Genomic DNA, 27,336 nt, shown 5'->3' on the forward strand with positions numbered 1-27,336 from the left:
GGTGCGATGAAGGTTTGCAGCCATGCTCAAAACATACCCAGAAAGAACTTATATAAGCTCAATGGTTGTCAGGGAGGCGAGGCGAAAGTATCCACAAAGCACACAAAAGAGTAGACATAATATCAACTCAAAAAATTACAATTTAAGTAATTCTACTACTCATAAGACACATACAAAGACATTGGAAACATTGTGGTACATGTTTAATTACACAATCAAAATAAATATGGTGGAATAGTGAGGAAGAAAATGGTAGACACAGAAAAAGAAAACTAGCGATGTTTAAAATTCTTTAGAAAAAGCTAAAGTGAGCAAAAATCAGAATCCATGGCTTCATGTCAAGAAAATCACAGCAAAAAATCCCTAAGTAAGATATAAAACCCAAAGAAACATTACAGCATCTTCACAATTACACAAACAGAAAACTCATGGTGGAATAGCGAGGAAAACATTGATAAAAACAGAAAAAGAAAACTAATGAAAACAGATTAAAAGGCAAAATAACAAAACCCGGAAAAAGGCTTTGTGTAAAGAAAAACACAGCAAGCACCAATGATTTAGGTGGTGATGACATAATTAGTGTCAAAAATAATGTCACTTGTGATGTCATCAATAATGTCATGGTTGATGTCATATGTAGTGCAGCCGCGGTCAGCAGTAGGAGTTCCTGCAGGGTGGTGACGTGGGGAGGGGGAGGGGCCGGGTGGAGGGTAGTAATGTATGGATTATGAAGTTTAACAGGTAAGTAAACATATAGATAAATAAAACAAATGTTGCGCTCACTGCATCGCATTTGGTGATGCAGTGTATGCAACGAAATTCGTTTTATTTATTTATATGTTTACTTACCTGTTAAACTCCGTATTTGATACATTACTACCCCCCACCATGCCCCTCCCCCTCCCCACGTCACCACCCGGCAGGAACTCCTACTGCCGACCGCGGCTGATGTAGTGCAAGGGGTGATAAGTGTGGTTGGAAAATGGCCCTCTCTAAAGGGCCACTCCAAACATTTTGCCTTCCTCCTCTTTTTCTGACCTCGTTTTTGTTGGCCTTAGGACCTTGAGCACCTAACCACTGCTAACCAGTGCTAAAGTGCATGTGCTCTTGCCTCTAAACATGGTAGCAGTGGCTCATACCATATTGGCAAAGTTAATACATATAGGACCCTAGTAAAGAGCACTACATTTGTCCAGGGCCTGAAAATTAAATGCTGCTAGTGGGCCTGCTGTACTGATTGTGTCTCACACACAGTTAGCCTGCCACTGCAAAGCCTGTGTGTGCAGTTTGCAGTGCCATGTCGACTTGGTATTTAAAATGCCATTCCTAACCTTAAACTCCCCTTTTATTACATATAAGTCACGGTAAAACTCCTTCACAACGAATTCATTATCACGAATACTTTAACCACGCATACTTTCACTCCGCAAATACTTTCACTCCGCATTCTTTCATCCCGCAAATTCTTTCAGTCCGTATAATTTCATCACGCAAATACTTTCACTCCGCATACTTTCACTTCAGTCCACATGCGTCACACGCTGCCAGGGTAAAATAGTAAAGTGATAATAGTATTAATAATAATAGATAATAGTAGTAATATGATTTTAAAACCAGTCTTTCAGGGCGGGCTCCATGTGAAATCAGAGTGCCCTCCCAGCTCTGTCGGAGAACAATCAATAGAAACGGGAGGAGGCCGAAGGCAGAGGACTGTAAAACTGACATCTGGTGCCAAACAAGAAACAGTAGCAGGATTATGTCCCTGCAACCTGACCTGCGGCGCAGAGCACAAGGAGCTGCGAGCACTTGTAGGCTGAGAAGTAGCAGAGCACGCCTATGACAGACAGGCGAGAGACAGGCGTCCAGGGCTGACTCAACTCACTCCAGGGATACAAATATCCGATGGGAAAAGCACAGCACTGCAGTCTCTTCAGCGACGTGTTCCCGCTCTTCTGCATCCCTGGGTGGGATGCCAGCCCCCCACCCAGGCAAAAGGGCACAGAAAGCCACTTCTCCACGTCTCACACCGCGTCCCTCGTACCAAAGGGAGGCGCACAATCACGATATTACTTACCCACCCAAAAGCCCCGTATTTCCAATCATCCCGTACAAGTACGCGAGTATTTTTTAAAATAATTAACCACCCAATACCCCTGTTTTTGCCATCATCCCGTGCCAGAAGATACGTGAATAAATTGAAAGAAAAGCATTTATTTTACTATTTATTTTGTGGAAAAAGCAAACGATGAAAAAAAATGCGTTGTAAAAGTACTTTTTGCATGTTTACATGCACTTTTCGTTATCTTAACATCGATATAAAAACAAGCGGAGTCATTGTATCTGCGGACATAAAATTGCGTTGTGACGGTATGCGGAGTGATTTCATGCGGAGTAACGTCACATATTCATAAGTCACCCCTAAAGTAGGCCGTTGATAGCCCATAGTGCAGAGAGCTGTGGAATTAAACTGTAGAACATATACTTTAAAGTTTTACATGTCTTGGTAGTAAAAAAAAACCTCCCAAATTCGTGTTTTACTTCTGTGAGGCCTGCTCCTCTCATGGAAAACCATTGGGAATTCCTTATCACACTTATAAGTTGTATTTCCTGATTGAGAAGGAGTAGGTCAGTCATGTTTCTTATCATTGAGTTGGTAGTGATAAGTCCTTTTTACTGGTAAAATGGACTTCATGACTACCCTTTTAAAAATGCCACTTTTAAAAAGATTATTGTCAGAAACAGTGGTTCCTGTGGCATAATAGAATCAATATAGATAATAAGGTGCACAATCGGAATAGAAGGGTTAAAATGATGTCAGAGAGTAAAGAAATGACATACACCTATGGTTTTAGTTTGATACAATCATATTTTATATTTTACAAACAAAATTCTATATACAATGAAAAAGAAAACTGTGTTCAGTGTCCCCAGTGAGAGACAGGAACCTAACATATCAGTGACATAATTGTGAAAGTATTTTACAAGGTTTCCAAGGTGTTCAAAAAAAGTCGACCAGTTAGCAACTCAATACATAATATACAGCAGCTATATACAATAATACAAGCTTTTAATGGTTCGCTTTCTTTTGTTGCGATGACGTTTCAACCCTACACATGATCAAGAGTCTCATCAGGACCTATGGATTTAGGGACATCTAGGAAAAGAAAAAATTATAAAATAACCATATGGCCCATGTACTGGCACAAATGCGACCAATTGGATAAAAGGTCATAACATCAAAAAGTACTTGACGGGTAGAATGCGCAGCCACGTGAGGTGTACGTGCCAACAGTGGGTGAAGTAGGAAAATTGAAACAAGATGCTCACAAGGACACCCAGCCCGGTTCTGATTATGTGAGAAGAAAGACAAAGAGATGAATATTAAGTATAGGGACGGCAGGCAAGATGGTAGAGGTGCTGTAAGGGCTATCTGTACTAATGATATTACATAATACGGAAACCTAACCCCAAGTAAGAGTGAAGGCTGGCACTCTAAGGGTAGCTGAGAACTCTTACTGTTTTGATGATAAACAGAGACGTGTACAGTGATGAGGAACTCTGTTAATAATGGGAAACAATTAGGGCCTGCACACTTAAGGTGTGGTTCTATAAAGTGAGTACCTCTGGGACTGATTTTACCTGGAGTTGGTGTTAATCATAAGCGGTGCTGTCGCGCTGACCTGTAAATCACAAATGTTCAATTTGGTGGTCTGTACCTGAGAATAGCAGGGGGGACAGAGTAACATTTGGTTTTGCTACATAATGACATTGGGCGGTGGAGCAATGGCAGGCAAGGCCAAATCTTCTTACCTACATATGGTATGAAGCCCATCTATAGAGGTGAGTATTTTTCAATGTAGAAGAATCCTGTAAGTAACAGGAATCAGCTGATTAGTGAGGCAACAGGGAGAGTGAAGCTACTAGAGTTCCTACATGTGCGCAGCATCATCAGGTTCTTACCTTCAATAATAGCAGTCTTCAAAGAGCTCAACGATCCACTACGCAGGCAGCACAACAGCATCCGAATGACCGGCAGGCGTCACAGTTGAATGTTGCAACACCGTGTCATCCGTTTTTTGGTAGAAAAAGTAGAAAGTAAAGAAAGACCTGAGATTGAATGGTCAAAAAGTAAAGAGAAGGTAAATGCAAGGTAAAGAATAGGATTACTCTGTGGCAAAAAACGGCTGTGACACAGAAAAGGGGGCATTTTAAATGATGGATACTTGTCCCTATCAGAGTTTATGTAAAAAACGGATGCAAAAGCTGTTGCAAAAAGTGATGAGTATCTCATGCAGCAACCATGTGGGGGAATTGTAACAAAAGGGGCACATGGGAGGACATTTTCAGGTCCTAGTTTATCCACTTGGTTTGTTTTCATAACATGTCTAATGCATGTGTGTTTCCACTAATATAATTGTATGTAGTAAATTTTAATATTGCGCAAAGACCTCATTCACAATTTCAATAACCTACAGAGATTATCGGGTGCTTTTTGCAGAAAGTAAATGATGAGCGGTTATTACAAGGATTAGTACTTCATGATTAATTACATCATCATGTTAATACAGTTGTGATTTGCACCAAAAATGTGCGTAGGAAGGCATTATTAGGGTTGATGCGCTATGTATATTAGTGTGGTGCATATAAAGTGGCTCTCGCACAGTTGGCATATTAAGTGAAATAGTGTGTCCAAGGAGGTGCATACGTAATTATACATTCTCTGTTGCTGATGACATCCTACATTTTATAATAGTCTATATTCTACAGCCACACTCTGCTTCAAATGTGACATTGGTGAGAAGGACATATTTTAGCCGGCAATGAGAAGGTAGACATTTGAGGAAATGGTATTGTGCTGAAATATAATATGTAGCATAGAGGTATGTCCTTTTGTTACTGTTTCACTATATACATCTATTGTAAAATACCATAGGAGAAAATAATGCTTAATGACTACAGATACGCATTGACAAGTTTACAAGATGTAGTTATGGACAGAAGCTCTGATAACGATCTGGTCACATCAGTGGGTTAGTGTGGTCCTTTGGTTTCCATAGGCCCCATGTGGATTGTAATGTATTGCTTTTACGCAAAGTGACCTCTGTAGATGATCTAACTAGGTGATCTATGATGTTCTCACCGCATTTAAAAGCAAACATTGGAGTGTCAATCTTAGGGTCGATACTTTAGATTATGTCCCAATTTTTGTGGAGAAGTGTGGCTCACTGGTTAGAGGAGGTAGACCCTGAAGCAGAGGTCAGACCCGGGACCAGGGTTCAATTCCCGACGCGGCAGGGTCTTGAGCCCAAAATATCCACGGACTCGATAATTCTCGTTTCGGTGCCTACTCGAATCACGGGTTCACACTCTGCAGCTCTGGGCATTAGCTTGCTTAATCTCCACTACGGCCCCCCGCGGCGGGATGCCTGGCTTTCACCTTGGGGATGCCCAGTATGAGTATCTCACAGGGAAAAACCAGGATGGGTTCCCAAGGCAAGCGCCGAGATGCCTACGGGTAATCGAGCGCTATATAAGAACGCATAATAATAATTTTTGGTTATCAGCATCCTCATTTTGTTGGTGTGTACACCAAATGTATTAACACAAATCAGCCTGTCTACTGTAGGTTTGCAATTCTTCCCTTGGGCAGAACCAGGCGCATTTCATAGATTTTATCACTAATCTTGTGGGGTAGACTCTTGCCACTAGTTTAGCTTTCAGTGTATCTGCCTCCACCATATATTCTTCCTTATGAATAAAATTTCTGCGCAAGAGCAGACATTGGCCAAAGGGTAAACTGTCCCATAAGGCATGGGGGTGGTGGCTTCTATATGATAGGAGCATGTTTCTCTTGTTGGGTTTCTGTGAAGGAACGTATGTAGTGTTCCCTCAGCGTGTTGGATATTGAGATCCAGAAAGGCTATGATTGACTTATGTATTGTAGAGGTAAATGTCAAGTGTGTTTGAATGCTGTTCAGGTACAGGACAAAGTTGTTAAATTCAATCTCACTCCCGGACCAGATAAGAAAAATATCATCTATGTAACTTTTCCAACATTTGATGTTGGAGCGATATATATTGGTAATACTTAGAGCAAATTTCTGTTCCATATAGTTCATGTAAATGTTAGCCAGGTTAGGCGCAAAAACGGCTCCCATGGTGGTCCAAGAGCATTGTTGAGAGTAATTACCATTGGAAACAAAATAATTTGTTTGCAAGGCGATGCGTAGAAGAGAGATAATGAAGGAAGTGGGTATTTGAATTGGTCTAGGTCTAGTGTCAAGGAGCTCCTCTATAAACTGAATGCTCTCGGTTTGTGGGATGTTAGTATAAAGCAATGAAATATCTAAAGCCGCTAGCCAATCAAAATCTATGTTGTAAGGCATCCCATTAACCAGATTAATCATTTACATTGTATCTCTCACATACGTTTCTTGTAGGGGTACAAATTATTTAATGAAATGATCTATATATCTCCCAATGGGCTCTAGAATGGACCCGTACCCAGACAAAATTGGTCAACCAGGGGGATTGGTGGTCCTTTTGTGTATCTTGGGGAGTGTGTTAAGTACAGGTGTCCTAGAATTCTCTGCGTTCAAGAATTCGATTTTTTTCTTATTTATGTAACCTTAATCTACTCCCTCTGTGGTGAATTGCAGTATCTCCTTTCTAATGTCAGCTTAAGGGTTACTGACCAATTTATTGTAGTGCCTTTCTTGTTAGGGTTTGGGCACAGCAAAAAGCATGTCCCCTCTCATTGCACTAGTGGTCTCTGTAATAGCTCTCTTTTAAACATACTATTGAAAGCCTTTCTTGTTATCTCAAACCCACCCTTAGGCTTCTGTGTATGTTGATCAATGTACTCACAAGTTTGGACATTGCTGTCTTGTTTACACATTGGACCTTGCTTTTAAAAAGGCTTCTTTAGAGCACCCCTCCCTAGGCCAGGTGTTAATTCAACTCATTTGCATAATAACTGAAGCTCTGCACACCTTTCAAGAACATGTGCAGCATGTGAGAACCACACCCAGCTCTTCGAACCACACCCAGCCCTGTCTATAAAAGGCAGCCCCCGAGCCTCACCCAGTGCTTGTGCTCGTCTCCCTCCCGCTTACCTGAGAACAGATCCTTCGGCGCTGGCATTCCTGCTCTCTACAGACCTTCATCGGCTTCAACGGGCGCGGCTGCTGGCTCTTCCTTCTTCCGGTTTCCGGATCCTCCTTGCCTCTACCCTCTCCTGTCCAATTCAATCAACCTGCAAAAGAGAAAGAGGACATGGTTAGACTGATCAGTATCCCTTTCCAGCAACAAGTAAGTGCAAAACTTTTTATTACCTGAAAGAACTTTGACAGCGATTTCTGGATTCGTGTATTGACAATTTGGAACAAGATACCTCCCACGAACATTGTGATTCAAACCCTTTGTTACAAGAATACTTTGTGAAATAAACATTGTTTTACATGGAACTTTTAAGAATCGAACAGTGGAAACCATTGACAGCAAGGCAAACAGTATATCAAGGACTTGCACAAATTACATGCTGTATTTTGATGTAAAAGTACAGTATTCGTTTTATAAAAATTCTGGAAATGTGTGGAAAGTGAGTTTGCTATTAAGAATTAAGGCTTTAGTTATATTAAGGTGAATGTTTGATATTGGTAATTCTGATAATGGTATTCGTTTAATTATATAGAAGCTTTACAGTAATAGAAAGCACATCCCAGAACAGTAACACATTCCAAACCTGGAAGCTAGAGACCAGGATCCAAGAGGTACTTTTAGAAGAGAATTTCTAATAGATAAAGGGATAGTCAGGAACACATTTAGGAATAGGTTGCACTTACCTGTTCTTCGTTTATGTTTCATTAGGCACCAGTTTCTACAGAAGTCAGAGAGGGCCGCAGATTTTAGCAGCACTTCAACAGTGGAAACGCAAGAACGGTGTTGTCTCTCTTTTTTTATTTTATCCATTTCCCCCCTTCCCTTGAGCTTCTGGTTCTTAGTGCACTGTCTAAAACTAGTGTGCTGGAACAAGCAGTTTCAGGGTGGGGTCGGACTGTCTTCAACCTCCATCAGAACTGAACAAAAACTCAGGTGAGCTGGTCTTTGACAGAAGCACAAGCCTTAAAATATTCAGTTCTGTTGGACGATGAATGCCAGGGAAGAAATAGAGAGCATTGACGCCACGGATATGGCGCAGGCCCTAAATGAGGACTTGGCCCATAATGGATCAGTGTCTGGCATCTTGCAACATATGCAAGAGGAAATAGAGAAATTAAAGATGGAGAACACCTCTTTAAAACAGGATTTAAGCAGGTATAAACCTAGGGATCTCAGTGGAACACAGCTTTTACGCCTTTGGTTAAAACCTCCTCAGAGACAGGGGCGCGATCTAAACATACAACTTTGCCTCCCCCAGTTGAGGTTACTGTTAATGTTCCTAATGCTGTGCCTTTAGCACCACCTGAACATTTTCATGGAGATAGTAACAAATTCCATGTTTTTATCAATCAATGTCAATTACACTTCGTTAGTAAGCCACAACAGTTCCCTACTGATGCTACGAAAGTGGCATTCGTCTTGTCTTATTTGAGTGGCACAGCAGCCAATTAGTCAATTCCTTTCGTGGATAGAGATGATCCCATCCTCCATAATTCAAATCAATTTAAACGTACTATGACGAGCCTTTTTGCAAAACACACTTTCATGCAGGCAAGTGATAAGAGCTTTTAAATCTTAAACAAGGTAACAAGGATTTATTGACCTATCTCATTAGTTTTAATCGTTTACTCACCGAGACACAGTGGCCAGAAAAAAAGCGTGTCTCCCTTTTTTATAAAGGTTTGAGAGACGAGTTAAAAGACGTGCTGGCTCATATAGTTGATTTGCCAGAAGACTATTCTGACTTTGTGGATTTAGTCGTGAAATTGGAACACAGACTAGGAGAAAGAAAGGGAGATATATCCAAACTGGAATCACGGTTAACTTTTATTAGACACGAGAAGAAAGACACAGATAATAAACTCCCTGAACCTGAGCCTATGCAAATAGGGACACTCAGAGGTCCACTCACATCAGAGGAAAAAGAAAGAAGGAGAAAACTTCAATTATGATTATATTGTGGCAAGGCAGGTCACTTTGCCAGAGAATGTCCAGTAAAACCTAAAACTTCACGAAAGGGTGCTGTTTCCTCAACCTCCTCAACTGAATCGGGAAACGATTAAGCTCTCCAAGGGGGGAGGTTACTTGTTCGAGAAAACATCTTAATCAAACCTCTAATTCTGCAGCCTTCATGGTACCGCACATACCTTTAGTCACACCTCAATAAATCACACAGCCTGGGGGAAGAAGGTTAGCGGTTTTAGTTAATGTACTTGAAGGGAAATTTGAGGAAATGTTTTGACAAATACTATACAAGGACAACATTCATCTTGGCAGCCGACCATCATAAATCTGTTATGGGAGGAAAAGGAAATGGAGGATGAAAATGAGAAGTACAGGTTAACCAAATCAAATTGCCTGTCTGCCCCAGAGAGACCCAAGTTACATTATGTTCTGTGGTACCGAGCTTTGAGAGATAGCAAATAAAATTAAAATATCTGTAGGAGTCAAGTATACATAAACAACACACAAAGTGCTAAATTGAGAGTTGCATTTGCATTTCTCTTGGACTGTCCATCAATCTTGGACATATGGTGGATGCTGGTCAGTAAGGTAAGCTTGAGTATGTTAATTTGTATTTCCAGTATAGCTCAGGGTAAGAGAGCTGTAGATTGAAAAACAAAAATGATATTGAAGAACCAAGGACACAAATTAAACTGCATAAGGAGTGCAAGAAGAAGACTCATGGCTAAATGTCTGTTTCTAGCTGCCTTCAATAACAGGCCCCCACCACACCAACATTTAGCTTCAAATTGAGTCAGACAGCACTGAGCACCCACACACACCCAGCAACCTAGCATTTTCCCAATCAAGTAAAATGAATGCACAGCTGTCACTCACCACTCACCACCACTACACCGATTTGTAGAGGTCTGTTGTTTACCTTTAGGCCACTTCAAAGTCATCAACAAATAATTTGGTTTCACTTAATTGAAAACTACCATCTTCTTCTGGTGTAGGATCTCGAAGTAGTCATGCCCATGCCCTGAGGTATTCCATCATCTTTGATCCTCCTGAGTCTGACTCCGAGGATGGTGTCCAGCTCAGTACAAACTGTTCCAAGTCCGACTCAAATGCAATAGATCGGCCTGTAGTAAAAATTGTTGCTGCACAACAAGAAGAGAATGATTGAGTAATTTTTTTGTGTAGACTAGGTTTGTGTTTTTGCCTTAAATAAGGGTCTGGTTGGGTCTGACTCTTTGATGAGTATAAGCAGAAAATAATAAACAAAGCAGTGTGGACTGTGGAATGGGCCCGGTAAAGGAATCTCGCTATCTCTTAAAAGGGAAGGAAAAAAAATAACCTTCAAGGGGAAAATTGAAAAGCCGTCGGAAGGCCACCCACATTGTAAATCATCTCAAACAAATTTTTAGCATAATACTTACTGATAAACAAAGACCCAGTGTCACACTGCCTGCCACCACATGAATCATATCTCAACACACATCACAAGTTCACAACAAACAACAATCACTCAGAGTGAAATGCATTCCGTTTACCTGTTCTTCTAGCCTGCACACAGTGATTGATTTGTGGTACATTGCAGAATGCAGACCCATTTGTTCACAAAGCAGAGAATGGCCAGTGTAAATCAAATTATAATGTCAAATGTGGGGCTGTCCCTTTGGGGAAGGAAAGGATAGTCACTGCCCAGGGCTGGAGGCAGCCACACATTTGTTTGTATTCTCCATCTAATGCTCTTCATGGAACTGGGTGTGAGGGGTGAGTTGGGCATTCTTCACTACATGCAGTTACAACTCCAATCCAACAATAAAATGTGTCTAAGAGTAAGATGATAGGGATGAATAAGTCAACCAAACACAAACAAATAAAAGTAGATAATAATGTTCCCTAGAAGCTATATATTTTTTTTGTTTCAAAGAATGATGAAAGAAAAAAGATCAGTGATAGACAAGCAACTGAGAGAGAAAGTTCTATGGCTGTTGGCCCAGGCCTAGTAGTCAGGGAAGTAGAGCTTGTCCTCAAACTCTAGTGACTCACCCATAAGTAGGTAATCTAACACACTACTTACATTACCTGAGTCTCCCTCATCTTCCTCCTGTGGTACTTAAGGTATGGAGTAATCTGATAGTATAATGTCCTGTTTCATATTGATCATGGTTAATTTCTCCACGTTTTAGGTTGAGAGACTGGACCTTCTGACTGTGACAACAGCACCAGCAGCACTGAAAATGCACTCACTGGAGACACTGGCTACTGGACAAGCCAAAAAGTTTATTGTCAGACTACTGAGCACTGGCCATTGGCGGCTCTTCCCATACTAATACACCAATGGGTTTTGATCAAGGTAGACCTCTGCTGCTTCATCCAGACAGGCCTGGATCAATGGTCATTGCTGCTGCTCTACCTTGCTCAATCTCTTTTGCCTTCGCCTCTACACTGTACTTAAACCCTGCCAGTAGTAACCACTCAGTTTCAGATTTTGGAGCTGATGTTCTTGGTCTGCTGGACGGTGTTCTTGTTTGTTTTGGCAGCTGTGAGCCGACAGCAATGCCCTCGGGCTCTGAACTTGAAGGCTGCCCTGCCGTACGTGTGCCCTGGAAGAATGGGCCTCTAATTCCCTGCCATTTTTTTTCTAGCTCACTGCCTTGCTCATCTATCCAAGTTTTGTATTTTCTAAAATCCCGAACTAAAAAAGGAATGAAAGTGGACAGTAATGCTTTTGTACTGTGGATCAAGACTTGGGGAACAGATGTAATGTTTGGAGTGCACAATGTCTCTTTGCATGCTTGTATTAGCAGACAAGCAAAGGATTAAGCTCTCCACCAAGTCATATACATCTTCTTTTCCTCCACACCTGTGTACACCTCCTTTAGCTGTTCCTGAAGCATGTGCAACAACGGGGTAGCTGGACCCATGGTACTGTCGTCTTTGCTGACTTCCCTTGTGAACAACTCAAAGTGAAGCAGTATCACTGTCAGGAATTTTATCTACGCCCTATTGGTCCATCTCAATGATCATGCCTTTCACAATTGCATCCCCTCTTTGCATGACCTATTCATTGATATGTCTGTAGTGTTCAAACAGGAGTTCAAGCATGTTAACCAAAATGTGTTGATACTGCAGCTGACTATACATTTAGCACCTCAATCATAGTGTCCACAAAATAATAGTGTCCTGTGTAAGCATGGGCGCAAAATCCGTTCCGCTCGTGGATTTTCGGTAAATCCGCAATCCGCGAACTCTCGCGGATGTGGCGAAAATACGCAAATCCGCGCGCGGCGGATTTTTTGCTTGTGTTCGCACTGCTCGCGGGCCGCGGCGCGGGCAGCAACAATCTCGCACTCGCGAAATTACAAAAATTACAATTGGGGAGGGGTGAAGGAAGTGACCCAGTCTCCAACTTACTCTTCCTGTCCAGCAAGCTCCTCCCATTGCTTAGTCCATTTCCTGGCCACTTTGAATTCGATCTTGACTGGGAAGGATTACTTTTTGTGGATGCTGCTGGAGATTTGGCTTTGAGGCCTTTTGGATTACTTTTTGATTAGAAATTTGATTTACAAGTAAGTTGATAAGTTGATGTTGTTTGTTTGTGGTGATTTTTGTGTGTGTTTTTCGACTTTTTGGGGTGGGTTTGGGGGCTGGCTATGTGTGGGAGGCCATTTTGAGGCATGGTCCTGCAGGTCCTGGCCATGTGGATGGGGTCAAGCGGCCATTTTGAAGTCAGGCAGTGTGCTTTGTGCCCTATGCCCACCCAGTCTGCTCTGATTGCTTTCATTATGCCCAGGGGGCCTCGAACTCCCGCAGATTACCCGAAAATCGGATTTTATAAAAAAAAAATTGCCTGTGTTCGCACTGCTCGCGTCCCGCGCAGCAACAATCTCGCACTCGCGAAATTGTAAAAAAATTACAATTCTGCACATGAATTGAAAACTACCAGGCTTAGTTATGGGTGAATGCATGATACAACTGTTTTTTTTAAATTTTAACATTATTCTGGCCAGGGCATAGATGGCATTGGATTGTTGTGATTTTTGTGTGTTTTACGACTTTTTGGGGTGGTGTTGGGGGCTTGCTATGTGGGTGGGGGCCATTTTATTGCCTGGTCCCGTGTGGGTGGGGGTCTAGGGGCTATTTTTAAGCCAGTTTGTGTGCTTTGTGCCATAGGCCTGCACCCAGTGTGCTGTGATTTTATCATGCCCAGGGGGCCCAGGCCAGAATACGTCTGTTCGCGGATTTTGCTGGTTTTTCGCCACGTTCGCGTCGTGAAGCAACAATCTCGCACTCGCGAAATTGCAAACATTGCAATTCTGCACCAGAAAACCACCAGCAGGCAGCCTAAACCTTCTGAAACTTGATGGATGGCATTGGATTGTGGTGATTTGATTGGTGTTGTGTTTTTTGACTTTTTGGAGTAGGGGTTGGGGGCTGGCTATGTTGGTGGGGGCCATTTTGAGGCATGGTCCTGGCCATGTGGATGGGGGTCAAGTGGCCATTTTGAAGGCAGGCAGTGAGCTTTGTGCCATAGGCCTGCACCCATTTTGCCTTGTTTTCACCCATTTAGCCCAGGGGGAGTCAGTGGTACATGAAACTATAACACTCTCTGTGTGTGCTCTCTTGGATCAATGTTAAATTCCTGTTTCCCAAAAATTTAGCAAATCCTAATTTTGAAATTTCCATATTGTGTGGTGTGCATGTGTGTATTCATAAATGCCTACTTGCAAACTATTTATTGAATCGCTACATATGCAACATATATTTACTGATGTTCCTCTGTCTTCGTTTGCTTTTAGGTGCACAAAGTCAATAACTCCGCATCATCGTTGAGCATCAGTGCCAGGAAGAAGTCCTGCTGCGGCCTGTTGTTCCGACATCTGAAGAAGATGGCTCCAAAAAGAGGTGCCCGTAGCTCCTCTTGCAAGAAAAATGTCTCTACTAAGGAGAAGAAGAAGCAAGTGGCACCACTTACCAAGGAGACTGGTGGCTCGACCACTACATTTTGGGGGAAAAAACAAAGGCCCACCATGAGTGCTGCACAGGTAGCCTGTTTAGTAGTTCAATCACCAACGACCAGTGATGTTGGCTCATCGCAAGAAAGTAGCAGCACACCATCAACACAGGTTGTAACTCATCTCAGAAGTACTATTCAACAACCAAAGCCGCAACAACAACTGCATGGGCTACTAGTACAAGCACAAGTACATGCGCAAGGAGCTGTCCGAGAAGGAGCTGTCCGAGAAGGAGCTGTTCGAGAAGGAGCTGGCCGAGAAGGAGAAGGCCGAGAAGGAGAAGGCCGAGAAGGAGAAGGCCGAGAAGGAGAAGGCCGAGAAGGAGAAGGCCGATAAGGAGAAGGCCGAGAAGGAGAAGGCCGAGAAGGAGAGGTCCATGGAGAGTTGCAAGTAGAGGTCAGTGAAGAGGCCCATGTAGCGGCGCATGGAGCGGTGCAAGTGCCCACAATGGTTGTTCTTCCAGAAGTAGGGGCACAGGAGGAAATTGACTTTGGAGTCGGGGTATCATGTCAGGAAGACGAAAGCATTCCTCCTGATGATTCATTTTCTCCCAGCTCCCCACCAAGGAAAAGATCAAGGAGTGTGTGTAGAAGTTCCTCTTCAAGCCCCGCTCCATCAGATGATGATCTGGATCTAGATTGGCAACCATCTCCGACGTCTGAGAGGGAGGCACACCATGAGCTGCGAAAGGTATCAAATGTTAAAAGGAAGGGCCCCGGAAAGCACATACTTATGGATCCGAACGTCGGACTTGATGAAGTGGTGCATTCTGATGTTGTTGAACAGGATGACAGCAATGACCTAGTCATCACACACGTCATTCCAGCCACACCGGCCATGCAGCAGACAGACATTTATACCCTATCCCGACGTCATGCTGAGCGTGACCCTGGCGACGTGGCACTGGTAGCACCACCAACGCAGTCAAGTAGTACAACAAGTTCAACAAAACCTACAGCTCCCATATTTTCTCCCCAGAGTGGGACTCCATCCAGCTCGACTCCCTCAAGTAGGGTTGCTGCACTAATTGCACAACCCAGTAGATGTCTGCAAGGCTCATCCACCACTGCTTCATCTGGCATTGGCAGTATCATCTCGTGCGGCAAAACCAGAAGTTTCCAGTCCCCAGTTTGGAATTTTTTTAGTGTCCATGCAAAATATGATAACATAGCCGTTTGTTGCATTTGTAATACTAGAGTTAGCCGTGGTAAGACTGGTACCAACTATGGAACCGGAGGCCAGATAGGTCATCTTCAAAGAAGGCACGCTATCGAATGGTTTGCGCACCTAGCAAACATCAAGGGAAAGCAATCCCAAAGGGCAAGTGGCCAAAATATACCCATACTAGGTGTTTCATCTGAAGATGACAGGGAGGTAGAAGAAGCGTCAGACATTTGTCTGGTTGCACCCAGTACCCCTGGCAGCACCACACCCTCCGGAACACATAGGAGGCACACTGAGAGTCTGGGAGACACACCAATGCGGAAAATGTCAACACTGAGCAGAAGTGGGTCGAAGAAGGCATTAGCATCATCCAGTAAATTTGTCCAGCGCACCATTTCAGCCATGTTTTCCTCAGATGCGCAATTTCAACGCAACCACCCAACTGTACGCCTGTATAACACTAAGCTGGCTAAAATGCTAGCGGTGGACCTTTCTCCCTTTTTCGTTTGTCGAAAATGTGGGTTTTCTTGAACTCGTGGCAACACTGGCCCCTAAATGGAAGGTTCCTAGCCGGTTCTATTTTGCCAGGGTTGCTGTTCCAGCACTACATAAAGAGGTGCTTGAGTTGGTTGGGGCATCTTTGCAGAAGAGTGCAGTTCACACTATACACCTGACAACAGACATGTGGACCAGTTGCCAAGCCCTTGATTACATGTGCATCACTGCACACTGGGTCTCCTTTTCTGGGGTTGCACAACAGATAAATGCAGGTGGTGACTTGGTCGAGATTTTTAAGGGTGCTCGTAAACATGCAACATTAGCCATGTTTGGCATGGAGAAAAGTCATACTGCAGTCAACATTTTGGATGACTTTAACAAAAAGGTCTCACAATGGCTGCCCCCAAGAAATTGCAAGGTTGGTTATGTTTCTACTGATAATGGCAGCAATGTAGTTAAGGCCATGGAGAACGGTTACTATTTCAGAGTGCCGTGTTTGGCGCACTGTATGAACCTTGTCGTGCAAAAGTCCTTGAAAAAAGAACTTGCAGTCGACCAAATACTGACCATCTGCAGAAGATTATGCACACACTTCAACCATTCTTTTAAGGCCCGGAAGGAGCTGAGGCGCCAGCAAAATGTACGTAGAATGCCAGTGAAAGCACTTATCCAGGAGGTGGCAACACGTTGGAACTCAACCTTCTACATGCTTGAGCGTCTGCATGAGCTGTTTCCAGTAGTCAATGAGTATTTCTACAACCTGGGTGGTGATATGACAGAAATGATGCTAGCGGTGGAGCAATGGCAGCTAGTTAAAAGCCTGACAGACATGCTTCGTCCTTTTGAGGTCTTCACGCGTGACGTCAGCAGGGAGGACTGTTCTTTGAGCAAAGCTATCCCATTGTTGCTGAAGCTCGAGCACCAAGTCAAGGTGGTGTCTTCAGAATTAAAAGATGCTGGAAAGAATGAAGCATATGAGTTGGCGCAGAGATTATTACATCGCCTAGTTAGCAATAAACGGCTTGTAAATATCAAGAAACAACAGCACTACATTTGTGCTACTATTCTGGATCCACGTTACAAAAAGCCATTGTTTGGCAAAGTAATAATTCCTTTTGAAACATCAAATGTTACAGAGTACAAAGGTTGGCTAGCTCAGTCAGCCATTCGTTTTGAAAGAGAGCGGAAGGAAACTGTAGGAGAACTTGAAGACAGTACTACAGTGATTCAGCAGGCCATCAGGCGTCCCAAAAAAACACTTCTGCATCTGTGCCTGTGGCAGAAGTGAGTGACTTTTCCTCTGAGCCGTTAACCATACCAGCAACCGTATCATCTGCACCAGGCCCAGGTGATATGTCTGAAGCGGATTGGCTAAGTGAGCTAGGGTTTCCTTGTCCCAGAAAGGACACAGAAGTGCAAAGTACAGGAATCCGGGAGAACATTGTTTCTATGGTGCAGGCCTATCTGGATGACTCAACAGCGGTCAATATTACTGAGGACCCATTGGCGTATTGGCATGGGAAAAGAAACATATGGCGAGAGCTCACCAACCTGGCTATCAATTACTTGTCTTGCCCACTCGCAACCGTGTCTTCAGAACGTGTTTTTAGTTCTGCTGGTGGCATTGTGACTTGCAAAAGGTCCCGCCTCTTGCCCGCAAATGTGGAGCGGCTCACCATGATAAAGATGAACCAGCACTTCATACCACCAGATTACAAAGTACGAGAATGCACGCAGGAAGAAGACGAGGACACCGACCTACCTGAGGAAAGTTCTCCTCAGTTACCAGAAGTACTACCGACTCAATTTGCAGAGTTTGAGGACGAGCTCTGCTTCCCTGACAGCGAGTTTTGAAAATGAGTCAATAATTAATTAACTTTAACATTAGTCCTTATTCATTTTTATTCCTGTGTGTCTGTCTTTCTTTTTTTAGCAAGTGCTTGATCACATTCACAACAAAACTGTAATCACCCCATCACAAGCAACAACAAGCCCATCAGCAGAACTGTCTTTATTTTGATGCCGCAGCATTCCGAAGGTTCACAACAGTTAGTTGACAAGAACTCAGTCCTGGTCGTCTATCCTCCTCCTCCAGACTCACCCTATCCATTTCCCGTAATGCTGATGCCTGGAATCTGCACAATGAAGAAACTTACGTTGACGAGTCCCCTAAAGAGGGACTGTCTGGAAGTAGTGAGTCCTCATTTAAATACATTTTGCTAAGTGTGACTTTTTTGCGTTTGGGTTTACGGGTCTTGGCTGGGCCTTTGCTGGCAAGGTCTATTAAGGGATGAAATTGGTTAGGCATTTACTTTGGAAAACATTTGGCCTATTACACGTGAACGTTTAGGCGTTATTATTGCTCGCTTGCCTGTCTTAGGGGTGCTGTCTGTGGGGCTTCTAAGATTTTGGGGTCTGTGAGCACCGCTGCCATATTTCTAATGTTGTTTGCAGAAAATCCACGCCGGGAAACTCCAGTTGGAGCCCTGCTGCAGAACGCTTTAGGACACTGTGAATTCCAGGTGGAGCCAGCCCTCAAACACAAATTACAGGTAAGATAAGCGTTTGGATGGGAGGTAGTATAATGGAGTATTCGTAGAGGCGAGAGAGTGACAGTGGTACTAGTAGTAAAGTCCTAGGGCTCTTGAATTGACAAACTCTGTGACAGGCATTTACTTTGGAAAACATTTGGCATATTACACGTGAACGTTTAGGCGTTATTATTGCTCGCTTGCCTGTCTTATGGGTGCTGTCTGTGGGGCTTCTAGGATTTTGGGGTCTGTGAGCACCGCTGCCATATTTCTAATGTTGATTGCTTTTGTTTTGCAGAAAATCCACGCCGGGAAACTCCAGTGTGGGCCCTGCTGCAGAACGCTTTAGGACACTGTGAATTCCAGGTGGAGCCAGCCCTCAAACACAAATTACAGGTAAGATAAGCGTTTGGATGGGAGGTAGTATAATGGAGTATTCGGAGAGGCGAGAGAGTGACAGTGGTACTAGTAGTAAAGTCCTAGGGCTCTTGAATTAACAAACTCTGTGACAGGCATTTACTTTGGAAAACATTTGGCCTATTACACGTGAACGATTAGGCATTATTATTGCTCGCTTGCCTGTCTTAGGGGTGCTGTCTGTGGGGCTTCTAGGATTTTGGGGTCTGTGAGCACCGCTGCCATATTTCTAATGTTGATTGCTTTTGTTTTGCAGAAAATCCACGCCGGGAAACTCCAGTTGGGGCCCTGCTGCAGAACGCTTTAGGACACTGTGAATTCCAGGTGGAGCCAGCCCTCAAACACAAATTACAGGTAATATAAGCGTTTGGATGGGAGGTAGTATAATGGAGTATTCGGAGAGGCGAGAGAGTGACAGTGGTACTAGTAGTAAAGTCCTAGGGCTCTTGAATTAACAAACTCTGTGACAGGTATTTACTTTGGAAAACATTTGGCCTATTACACGTCAACCAACACGATGACAGTGTTCAGTTAAATGAACTTACTGCAAAACCACCACCCACCAAGCTCAAAAGTAGTAAAAAAACAGGTATGCTCAGATAAAGTTTGAAAAAGTATATTTTTATATCCCTAACAAAATAATCTCCCGCAAGACCCTCCCTAACCCCAACAAATAAATAGTCATTCAAAAGTCCCCAAAAAACCCAACTCCCAATTCCCACCCCCCAAAAATCTCTAAAAAAGGGGCAAGGGACACTCTAGGGATGCACAGTGTTGAGTTTGGCCTCCAGGGCATCATGCCTTAGGACCAGGGCATCGTACTTCTCCTGGAGGGTGGCGTGATCTAAGCGGAGGCCCTCCACCACATTCTGATAGTCTTTCCATTTCTGGACCTCCGCCTCTAGGTCGGACACTCTGCGGAGTGCTCGGCGCAAGCGAGCCTTTACATTGCTGTGAGGTGCAGCCTTTGCTGCTTGGCGGTGGCGTCTGCCAGCACGGCTCCGTTTGGCTGGAGCACTGCGCTTACCGGCAGAACGTGGGGTCACGGAGGAGGATGCAGATGTTACATTTGATGCACTGGACTGCGTGTCGTCCCCCTCCAGTTCCACCAGCCGCCGATATTCGGCAACACTTGCTTCCAGCCTCCGTTGCCGGGCCAGTACAGCCAGCATACTGCTCGTCGGTTTTGAGGTTTTAGTATTACCAACTATATGAAGAAAGAAAGACATAATATGTAACCAATGCTCTTTAAGAATATGATTAACACAAAATAATTCAGCAGGAAGTTGTGTCACAGTACAACTAGCAACTAACCAGCGCAGTACAAAACTATTCAGGCCAGTATCATGGGCGTCCGCAGGGAGGGGCAAGGGGGGGCGCTTAAATCACCATTTCCCTTCCCACAACTCACTTGTATCCTTGGTTTGATGCTCTTTCATATGAAAGAGATCTGGCAGAAGCCCAGGCGATATGTCTGTTTCCCTCTCTCTCTCTCTCTCTGTCTCCCTCTTTATGTCTCCCTGTGTCTCCCTCTACCTCGCTGTCTCTCTCTCTCTGTCTCCCTCCCTCACCCTCCCTCTGGCTCCCTCCCTCTCTCTCTCCTTCTGTCTTCCTCTCTCTCTGTATCTGCCTCTATCTGTCTGTCGGTCCCAGCCTGCTGTAATTACCATATTGTAATTTGTCACTGGGCCAGCACTGGATACACATCATATCCTATCTAAGAGTCAGATAGTACCATGATCCAGCTTACCTGTACTCGCCACCGCCACTGTCTGCTTCCTCACAGTCTGTTCATTGGCCACTTGCGCCTCATTCTCCCCAGAGCTGTCCTCGGACTCAGAGTCAATGATCACCACCACATCCGAGCAGGCCCCGCCACCAGATGTTCCACCTACAAAGTAGATTTAAGAATGTTAGATTACACCACTCACTAGTATTTGGTCTATGAATGAAGAAATGTGAAAACAACAGAAAAATTAATTGACTGTCTACTCTAGTCTAAAGTAAAAATGTCCCTCCTTCCAGGGAAGGCTGTTGTCTTGCTGCATTTTTTTGTCATAATTGATGAATGCTTGATTAATTTTAACACACATCATTTTTCTCTGAACAGACAGGAACTGGACTTCTAAGGACAAGAGCAACATCAACTTCAAACCAGGTGAAAGCTCGGCTCGACCACAAGAAATGTGTTCCATTACTCATCAACTCAGCACCAAGCACTTTTCCATTTCCAACTAACTTTATTTTAATATATGTGTTTACTTAAACTTTTAATAAAGCTTTTAAACTTGAATAGACTCTGTGGTTTTTGGTCCTCCAGACTAGAGTGACTGAGCGAAAGGTTTTGCAATTTTTGCAAGGAGGAGTCCGTGCCGCTGACACTACCAGGTTTATACAGTGTGCCAAACACGCCACTCTGAAATATTATTACTCTGGTCTTTGGTGTCCATAGTTCGGTTTGTGGAGAATTGTCCCTGCAACAGTAGTATTATTGATTTTGCTCCTATCTAAACACTATTTCGAAAAAATTAAATTAGGAACGCTTGGACAACAATAGGTCCTCTATCTTTAAATGAAAACTTACTGGGGCCAGCAAAGGAGCACTCGCCGCCCTGGCCTGCATCCTCCTCCTTTGGAGCCACTGCATCCGTTTTTTCTGTCCGCTTGCCCCTGGGCGGACCTGACGTACAACATGAAAGAATGAACAGAAAACATTGATGATTGCTGCTTGCCGATGTCCTTGTCAACCAAATCAAACATTTAGAAAGAACAAGAACCAACTATTTCAGCCAAAATGAGGGCTACAAAGGAAGGACTGCACCTGAGCCTCTACTCTAGGGGCAGATTTACAAGCCCCTTGCAGCTCTTTTGCTCCGTTCTTGCGTCACTTTTGTGACGCAGCGCCACAACAAGAGAGGCGCCATGATGTGGCGTATATTAACAACGTGACCCATATGGGAGATGCATCCCATTCTAAAGCCCTGCGCCATAAGGGAGCGTTCCAGCGCAAGGGAGGGCGTTCCTGCGCAGGAACGCATGCTAAAAGTGGCTATGGGGAATATATAAAAATTTAAATCAGTCATTTAGGACAATGATGCGTCACTGAAACCCTGCGCCTGCATGAAGCAGACTTACGGCTTGACGCAGCATTGCTGGAGCTGCGCCATCGTTGCAACGCAACTCCATCAATGAGCCGCCTTTACGGCACCGATGCGTAACGCTTCGGTGACGTTTTGGGACCATGGTGTGCCGCATTGTAAATACGGCGCACCATGGGTGGTGCTGGCATGCCGCACACTTTGCAGGGATGTGCAGGTAATTGTTGCTAATCTGACACTTAGGGGCATACTTACGAGTTCTGAGCTGGACACCTCCAGATGTGCACCAGAACAAATGCGTAACGCAAAACTAACCTTGCGTCACGGCAGATGCGCCGCAATTACAATGCGGCAAACCCTGGCGCAAGGTTAGGCAGATGCGTGACGCATCTCGTGACGAAAGAGAGGCGCATCTCTAGAGTCGCGTCGCAGGCGCGATGCAACTATAGCAATGCTCAGGGCTGCCCAATACTCAACATACCGCATCAGTCCTTACGCCTGCTTCAAGCAAGCAGGCATAAAGAATTAACGTAGCAGCGTCGCGGAAGTGCCTGCGTTAAATCTTGTAGATTTCACGCAGGCACTTTTGCGAGGCGCACAGCTGCCTGACCGCCACCCACCCCACCCCCCCCCCCCCCCACCCCCTGCGAGGGAAAGCACCCATTGTGGCGCAGGCCCAGGCCTTAACGTGGCGCATCTCCTTAGATGCATCAAGTTGTACATGACTCGCAGGGATGCGCCACGTTTACGTCGCTGTGCATCAGGTAAGGCAGCGTAAACGTGGCACAAGGGGCTTGTAAATCTGCCCCTTTGTGTCTAGCATTACGCAGTTCTGTAAAATACACTCATACATTACTCAGCCCAATTAAATGAACACAAAATAGAAAACAAATAAGCAGTGGCACCGCCACAGAGAAGGAGAACAGTGCACCTGAAATGCACAGAAGATTTTGAAATATTAATTTACCTCTCTTATCAATGTAATCAGCAGCATTATTGCTCTTTGTAAAAAAGTTAAAGCAAACATTTGCAATATAACACAGTCACACAGAGCAGGAGAAAAAACAGAGTAGTGAGTGATGAAAAAATTGCTACTACTACTCACCAAGCCCGGGGACCTCCACTCCCAGCACGTCTAGCAGGTCGCGCTCTCGGTCCAGGATATCGGTCCAGCGGTGGGTCACTTGATTGTAGGTGCGCTGGACCCCCGTGATGTTAAAAAGGGCCCGGCACACCTGCCCCCACCGCTTCCGTCGCTCCTGGCTGTTGGTATAACCAGCAGCGATCCTGCCGCCTGCCGCGATGGTCCTGGGGAGACGGCGCTGCACATAAAAAACGAGTGCGCCCACCACCTCAGGGCTGAAGATCTCCCGGGGCACCACCATTTCCGCCCTCAAGCGGCCACACGGGAGCCGGGCACGGGCTGCGGTGCCCGTCTTGGGCAGCTTGACAGCTGTCTTCACCATGTTCTGGGCAGGTGTTAGCAGTAAGGAGACAAAATGAAAAAGAATAAGAGTAGGGAAGAAGGAAATAAAAGTTTTAAAAAGTAGTTGAAAAGTAACCAAAAGTAGCCTAAAACACAAAAATATAGACCTAGAAAAATAGAGGGATAGAAAAAAAGTTAAATAGATCAAAAAAATATTAAAACAAGCAAAGGATGGCAGAGATATACAGAGGATAGAAACACCATGCCCAGACACATAGGAATGAATGAAAAACAAGATGGCGGCCCGAACACGTGCGTGTAAGTAAGTTTGCACGCGATTTCTCTCGCGAACTCGTGCAAACTTGTATTCGCAAGGCGCTCATTGCGCGAGATTACACATAGCGGGCGGAAACGGAAATACGTCACGCAAACAAAATGGCGGCGCCCATACTCAACCTTGGGGTAACTCGCACGAGTTCGCGGCTTCCACGGTCGATTTCGCACGACGCCGCGCCTCGCGAATTGGGCGAAATTACCGAAAAACGAGTTTTGCAAAAGCAAAACCAACGAGCAGGTGCAAAAGTTCGAGCTCATCATTTGTAACCATTTACCTGTAGTGCTTCCTGAAGGGGCCCTCCAGAATCCGGTTGCCTACTTGCAACTATTGTGTGACCCTGCTCTGACAGTCACAGAATAGTTACAAGTATGCCATTGCATCCTGTTATTGCAACAAAAAGGAAAGGGAGCAGACAAGCAGGTGCCAACCTTCATTAATGTCAGTTGGGGCAGGGCAGGTGTTGTTGTTTGCAAAACTTAGTGCAGGTGTGCTTGGCTTTGCCACAATAATGTACACTCACTAGTCAATCAGAGGGTGCTGTGATGACACCGAGGGTGGCATGGGTGTGCCAGCCAGAGGGTGGCATGGGTGAACCAGAGTGCCAGTGTTGACAGAGGATGGCAGTGCTTTGCTTTGCCCCAATAATGTACACTGGTGAACCAGAGGGTGCTGTGATGACACAGAGGGTGACATGGGTGAGCCAGAGGGTGGCATGGGTGACCAAAGAGAGTGCCAGTGGTGACAGAGGGTGGCAGTGATGAAGAAAATCTTGCAAACAGGCTGGGCACGTAGAAACAACAAGTTCGCAAAACTGGCGACCCGACAAGTAAGTTCGCAATTTGCGAAATTGTACAAAACCCTCGCGAACTTGCAGAAACCCGTGCGAACACACACCCCCCAAAAAAATACGCAAAACCGCTAGAATTCGCGGATTTTGCGGATTTTCGCAATCCGCAAATCCGCAAATCCGCAAATTCGCGGATTGCGAAACCGCAAAATCCGCCCATGCTTAGTCCTGTGCCAGTAGCCTCCGAGACCTGCTGCAGTTAGGTCTCACTGGAAATACAGAGATAGAGTTGAAGACGAATGGAGTCAGCACCAGGGATGAAGCCACAATAACCAATAAGATATTTTCAAATTATTTGTATTCTTCTTTGGGTTAAAACAACAGGACAACATCCAACGCGTTTCCTTCCATATATAGGAACTTCATCAGGGCAGAAAAATCTTGTATAAGTCATGTCCCACTTTAAATATCAAGGCGATAGTCAGCCCAAAAAAATTCAACATCAGTGAAGTTATCCTCAATGATATAATAATAAATTATTAAACTGCTGACTGGTTGCTCAACCATCCATGCAACCTGTGGCAAAGGGCCACATTGGCTGGATGCACAAAATGGCTGCCAGCCAGTGCCACATTGTCATCAACAACACTGAGCAGGAAGGCATTGGGGACAAAGAGAAGACATGCAGGCCCAGGTGGAAAGCACACTGGCTGCTTACACAAAATGGCCACCGAACAGATGGTCACAAGAGAACATATGCAGGCCTATGGGGAAAGCACACTGGCTGGCTAGTGGTAACAGCCAGTGTGGTAACACAAACTGGCTGCCAGTCACATGGTCATAACAACAAGAGGAAGGAGGATGAGGCCAGGAAAACAAAGAACACATGCAGGTCTATGGACACTGACTGTATAGAAAATGGACCCTGACGACATGGAATAAGTAACAAAGGCAAATGGTGGCCTGTGGCAAACACACACATACACACACACACACACACACTGGCCAGACAAAGGAGGCCTGTCAAAATAGAGAAAATAGCATTAATTCAGCAATACGTAAAACAATAATTAGTGTTTACAACAACACACATCTTCCACAGGCATTACCCCACCTATGCACTGTGTTCATGAAAACAAAAATGTGAACAACCACAGAAAAAAACACATTTTGCATTTCAATCCAAATCCATCCATGGTCTAATCCAACAGACAACACAGAAACAGTTGTTTCATGCACTGATGACTAGTAGTGGGCCTACTGGCTGGAAAGCCCATTGGCAGAATATGCTACACAGTGAATTAGACTAAAAGAATATTGCACATGTATTAGAAAATATGGAGAAAATTCACTAGACTGCAACATATTTCCTGTGCAAAATAAGAAAAATTACATGCATAACAACAACAACCAGCAAGGAGGCATTGCCACACAAAAAGAAGAAATGCAAGGTTATGGCTAATGCACCCTGACTGCCTACGCAAAATGCCCACCAGCTACATGGTCATAACAACAACAACCATCAAGAAGGCGTGGCCACAACAAAGAAGAAATGCAGGCCTACGTCAAAAACACACTTGCTGGAAACACAAAATGGCTGCCAGCCACATGATCACAATAAGAAGCAGGAGGCCTAGAAAACAAAGAACGCATGCAGGCCTATGTGAAAAGCACACTGGTTGCTTACACAAAATGGCCACCAGCCAATGGTCACAACAACAACCACCAGCAAGATGGCATGGCTACAACAAAGAAGACATGTAGAGCTATGGCAAAAACACACTGGCTGATATACAAATTGGACTCCTGCCACATCGTCACAACAAGACGCAGGAGGCCTGTACATCAGAGAGCAAATGCAGGTCCATGGACAGTCCACTGACTATACAAAATGGCCCCTGGCCAGAGGTCACATGGCATGTGGAACAAAGGCAAGTGGTGGCCTAAGGAAAGCACACACACACACACACTGGTCAGACAAAGGAGACATGGTAAAACAGAGAAAACATCAATAATTCAGCAATGCCAAAAAATAAAATGAGCAGGGCTAAAAAAATGTTTACAATAACAGACAGTCCCATTGGCAGACTAGGGTGCACAGTGAATTAGACTAAATGAATATTGCACATGTATTAGAAAATATGGAGAAAATGTACTAAACTGCAACATATTTCCTGGGCAAAATAAGAAAAAGTACATGCATAACAACAACAACAACCAGCAAGGAGGCATGGCCACACACAAAGAACAAATGCAAGGTTATGGCTAATGCACCCTGACTGCCTTCGCATAATGGCCACCAGCTACATGGTCATAACAACAACAACCATCAAGAAGGCATGCCACAACAAAGAAGAAATACTGGCCTATGCCAAAAGCACACTGGCTGGAAACACAAAATGGCTTCCAGTCACATGGTCACAATAAGAAGCAGGAGGCCTAGAAAACAAAGAACACATACCGGCCTATCTGAAAAGCACAATGGTTGCCTACACAAAAAGGCCGCCAGCCAATGGTCACAACAACAGCAACCAGCAAGAAGGCATGGCAACAACAAAGAAGACATGCAGACATATGGCAAAAACAAACTGGCTGGATACCGAATGTGGACGCCAGCCACATCGTCACAATAAGATATAGGAGGCCTGTACATCAAAGAGCACATGCAGGCCCATGGACAGTCCACAGACTATATAAAATGGTCCCTTGCCAGAGGCCACATGAAATGTGAACCAAAGGTAAATGGTGGCCTATGGCAAACACACACACACACACTGGCCAGACAAAGGAGGCATGGTAAAACAGAGAATGCAGCAATAATTCTGCAATTCCAAAAACTAAAATTAGCCCAGGTAAAACAAATGTCTACAACAACACACATCCTTCAAAGGCAGTACCCCACCTAGTCCTATACACTGTTTGCAGAGAAACAAAATGTGAAATACC

This window comes from Lissotriton helveticus, chromosome 7 (assembly GCF_964261635.1).
Source record: "Lissotriton helveticus chromosome 7, aLisHel1.1, whole genome shotgun sequence".
Lineage (NCBI taxonomy): Eukaryota > Metazoa > Chordata > Amphibia > Caudata > Salamandridae > Lissotriton > Lissotriton helveticus.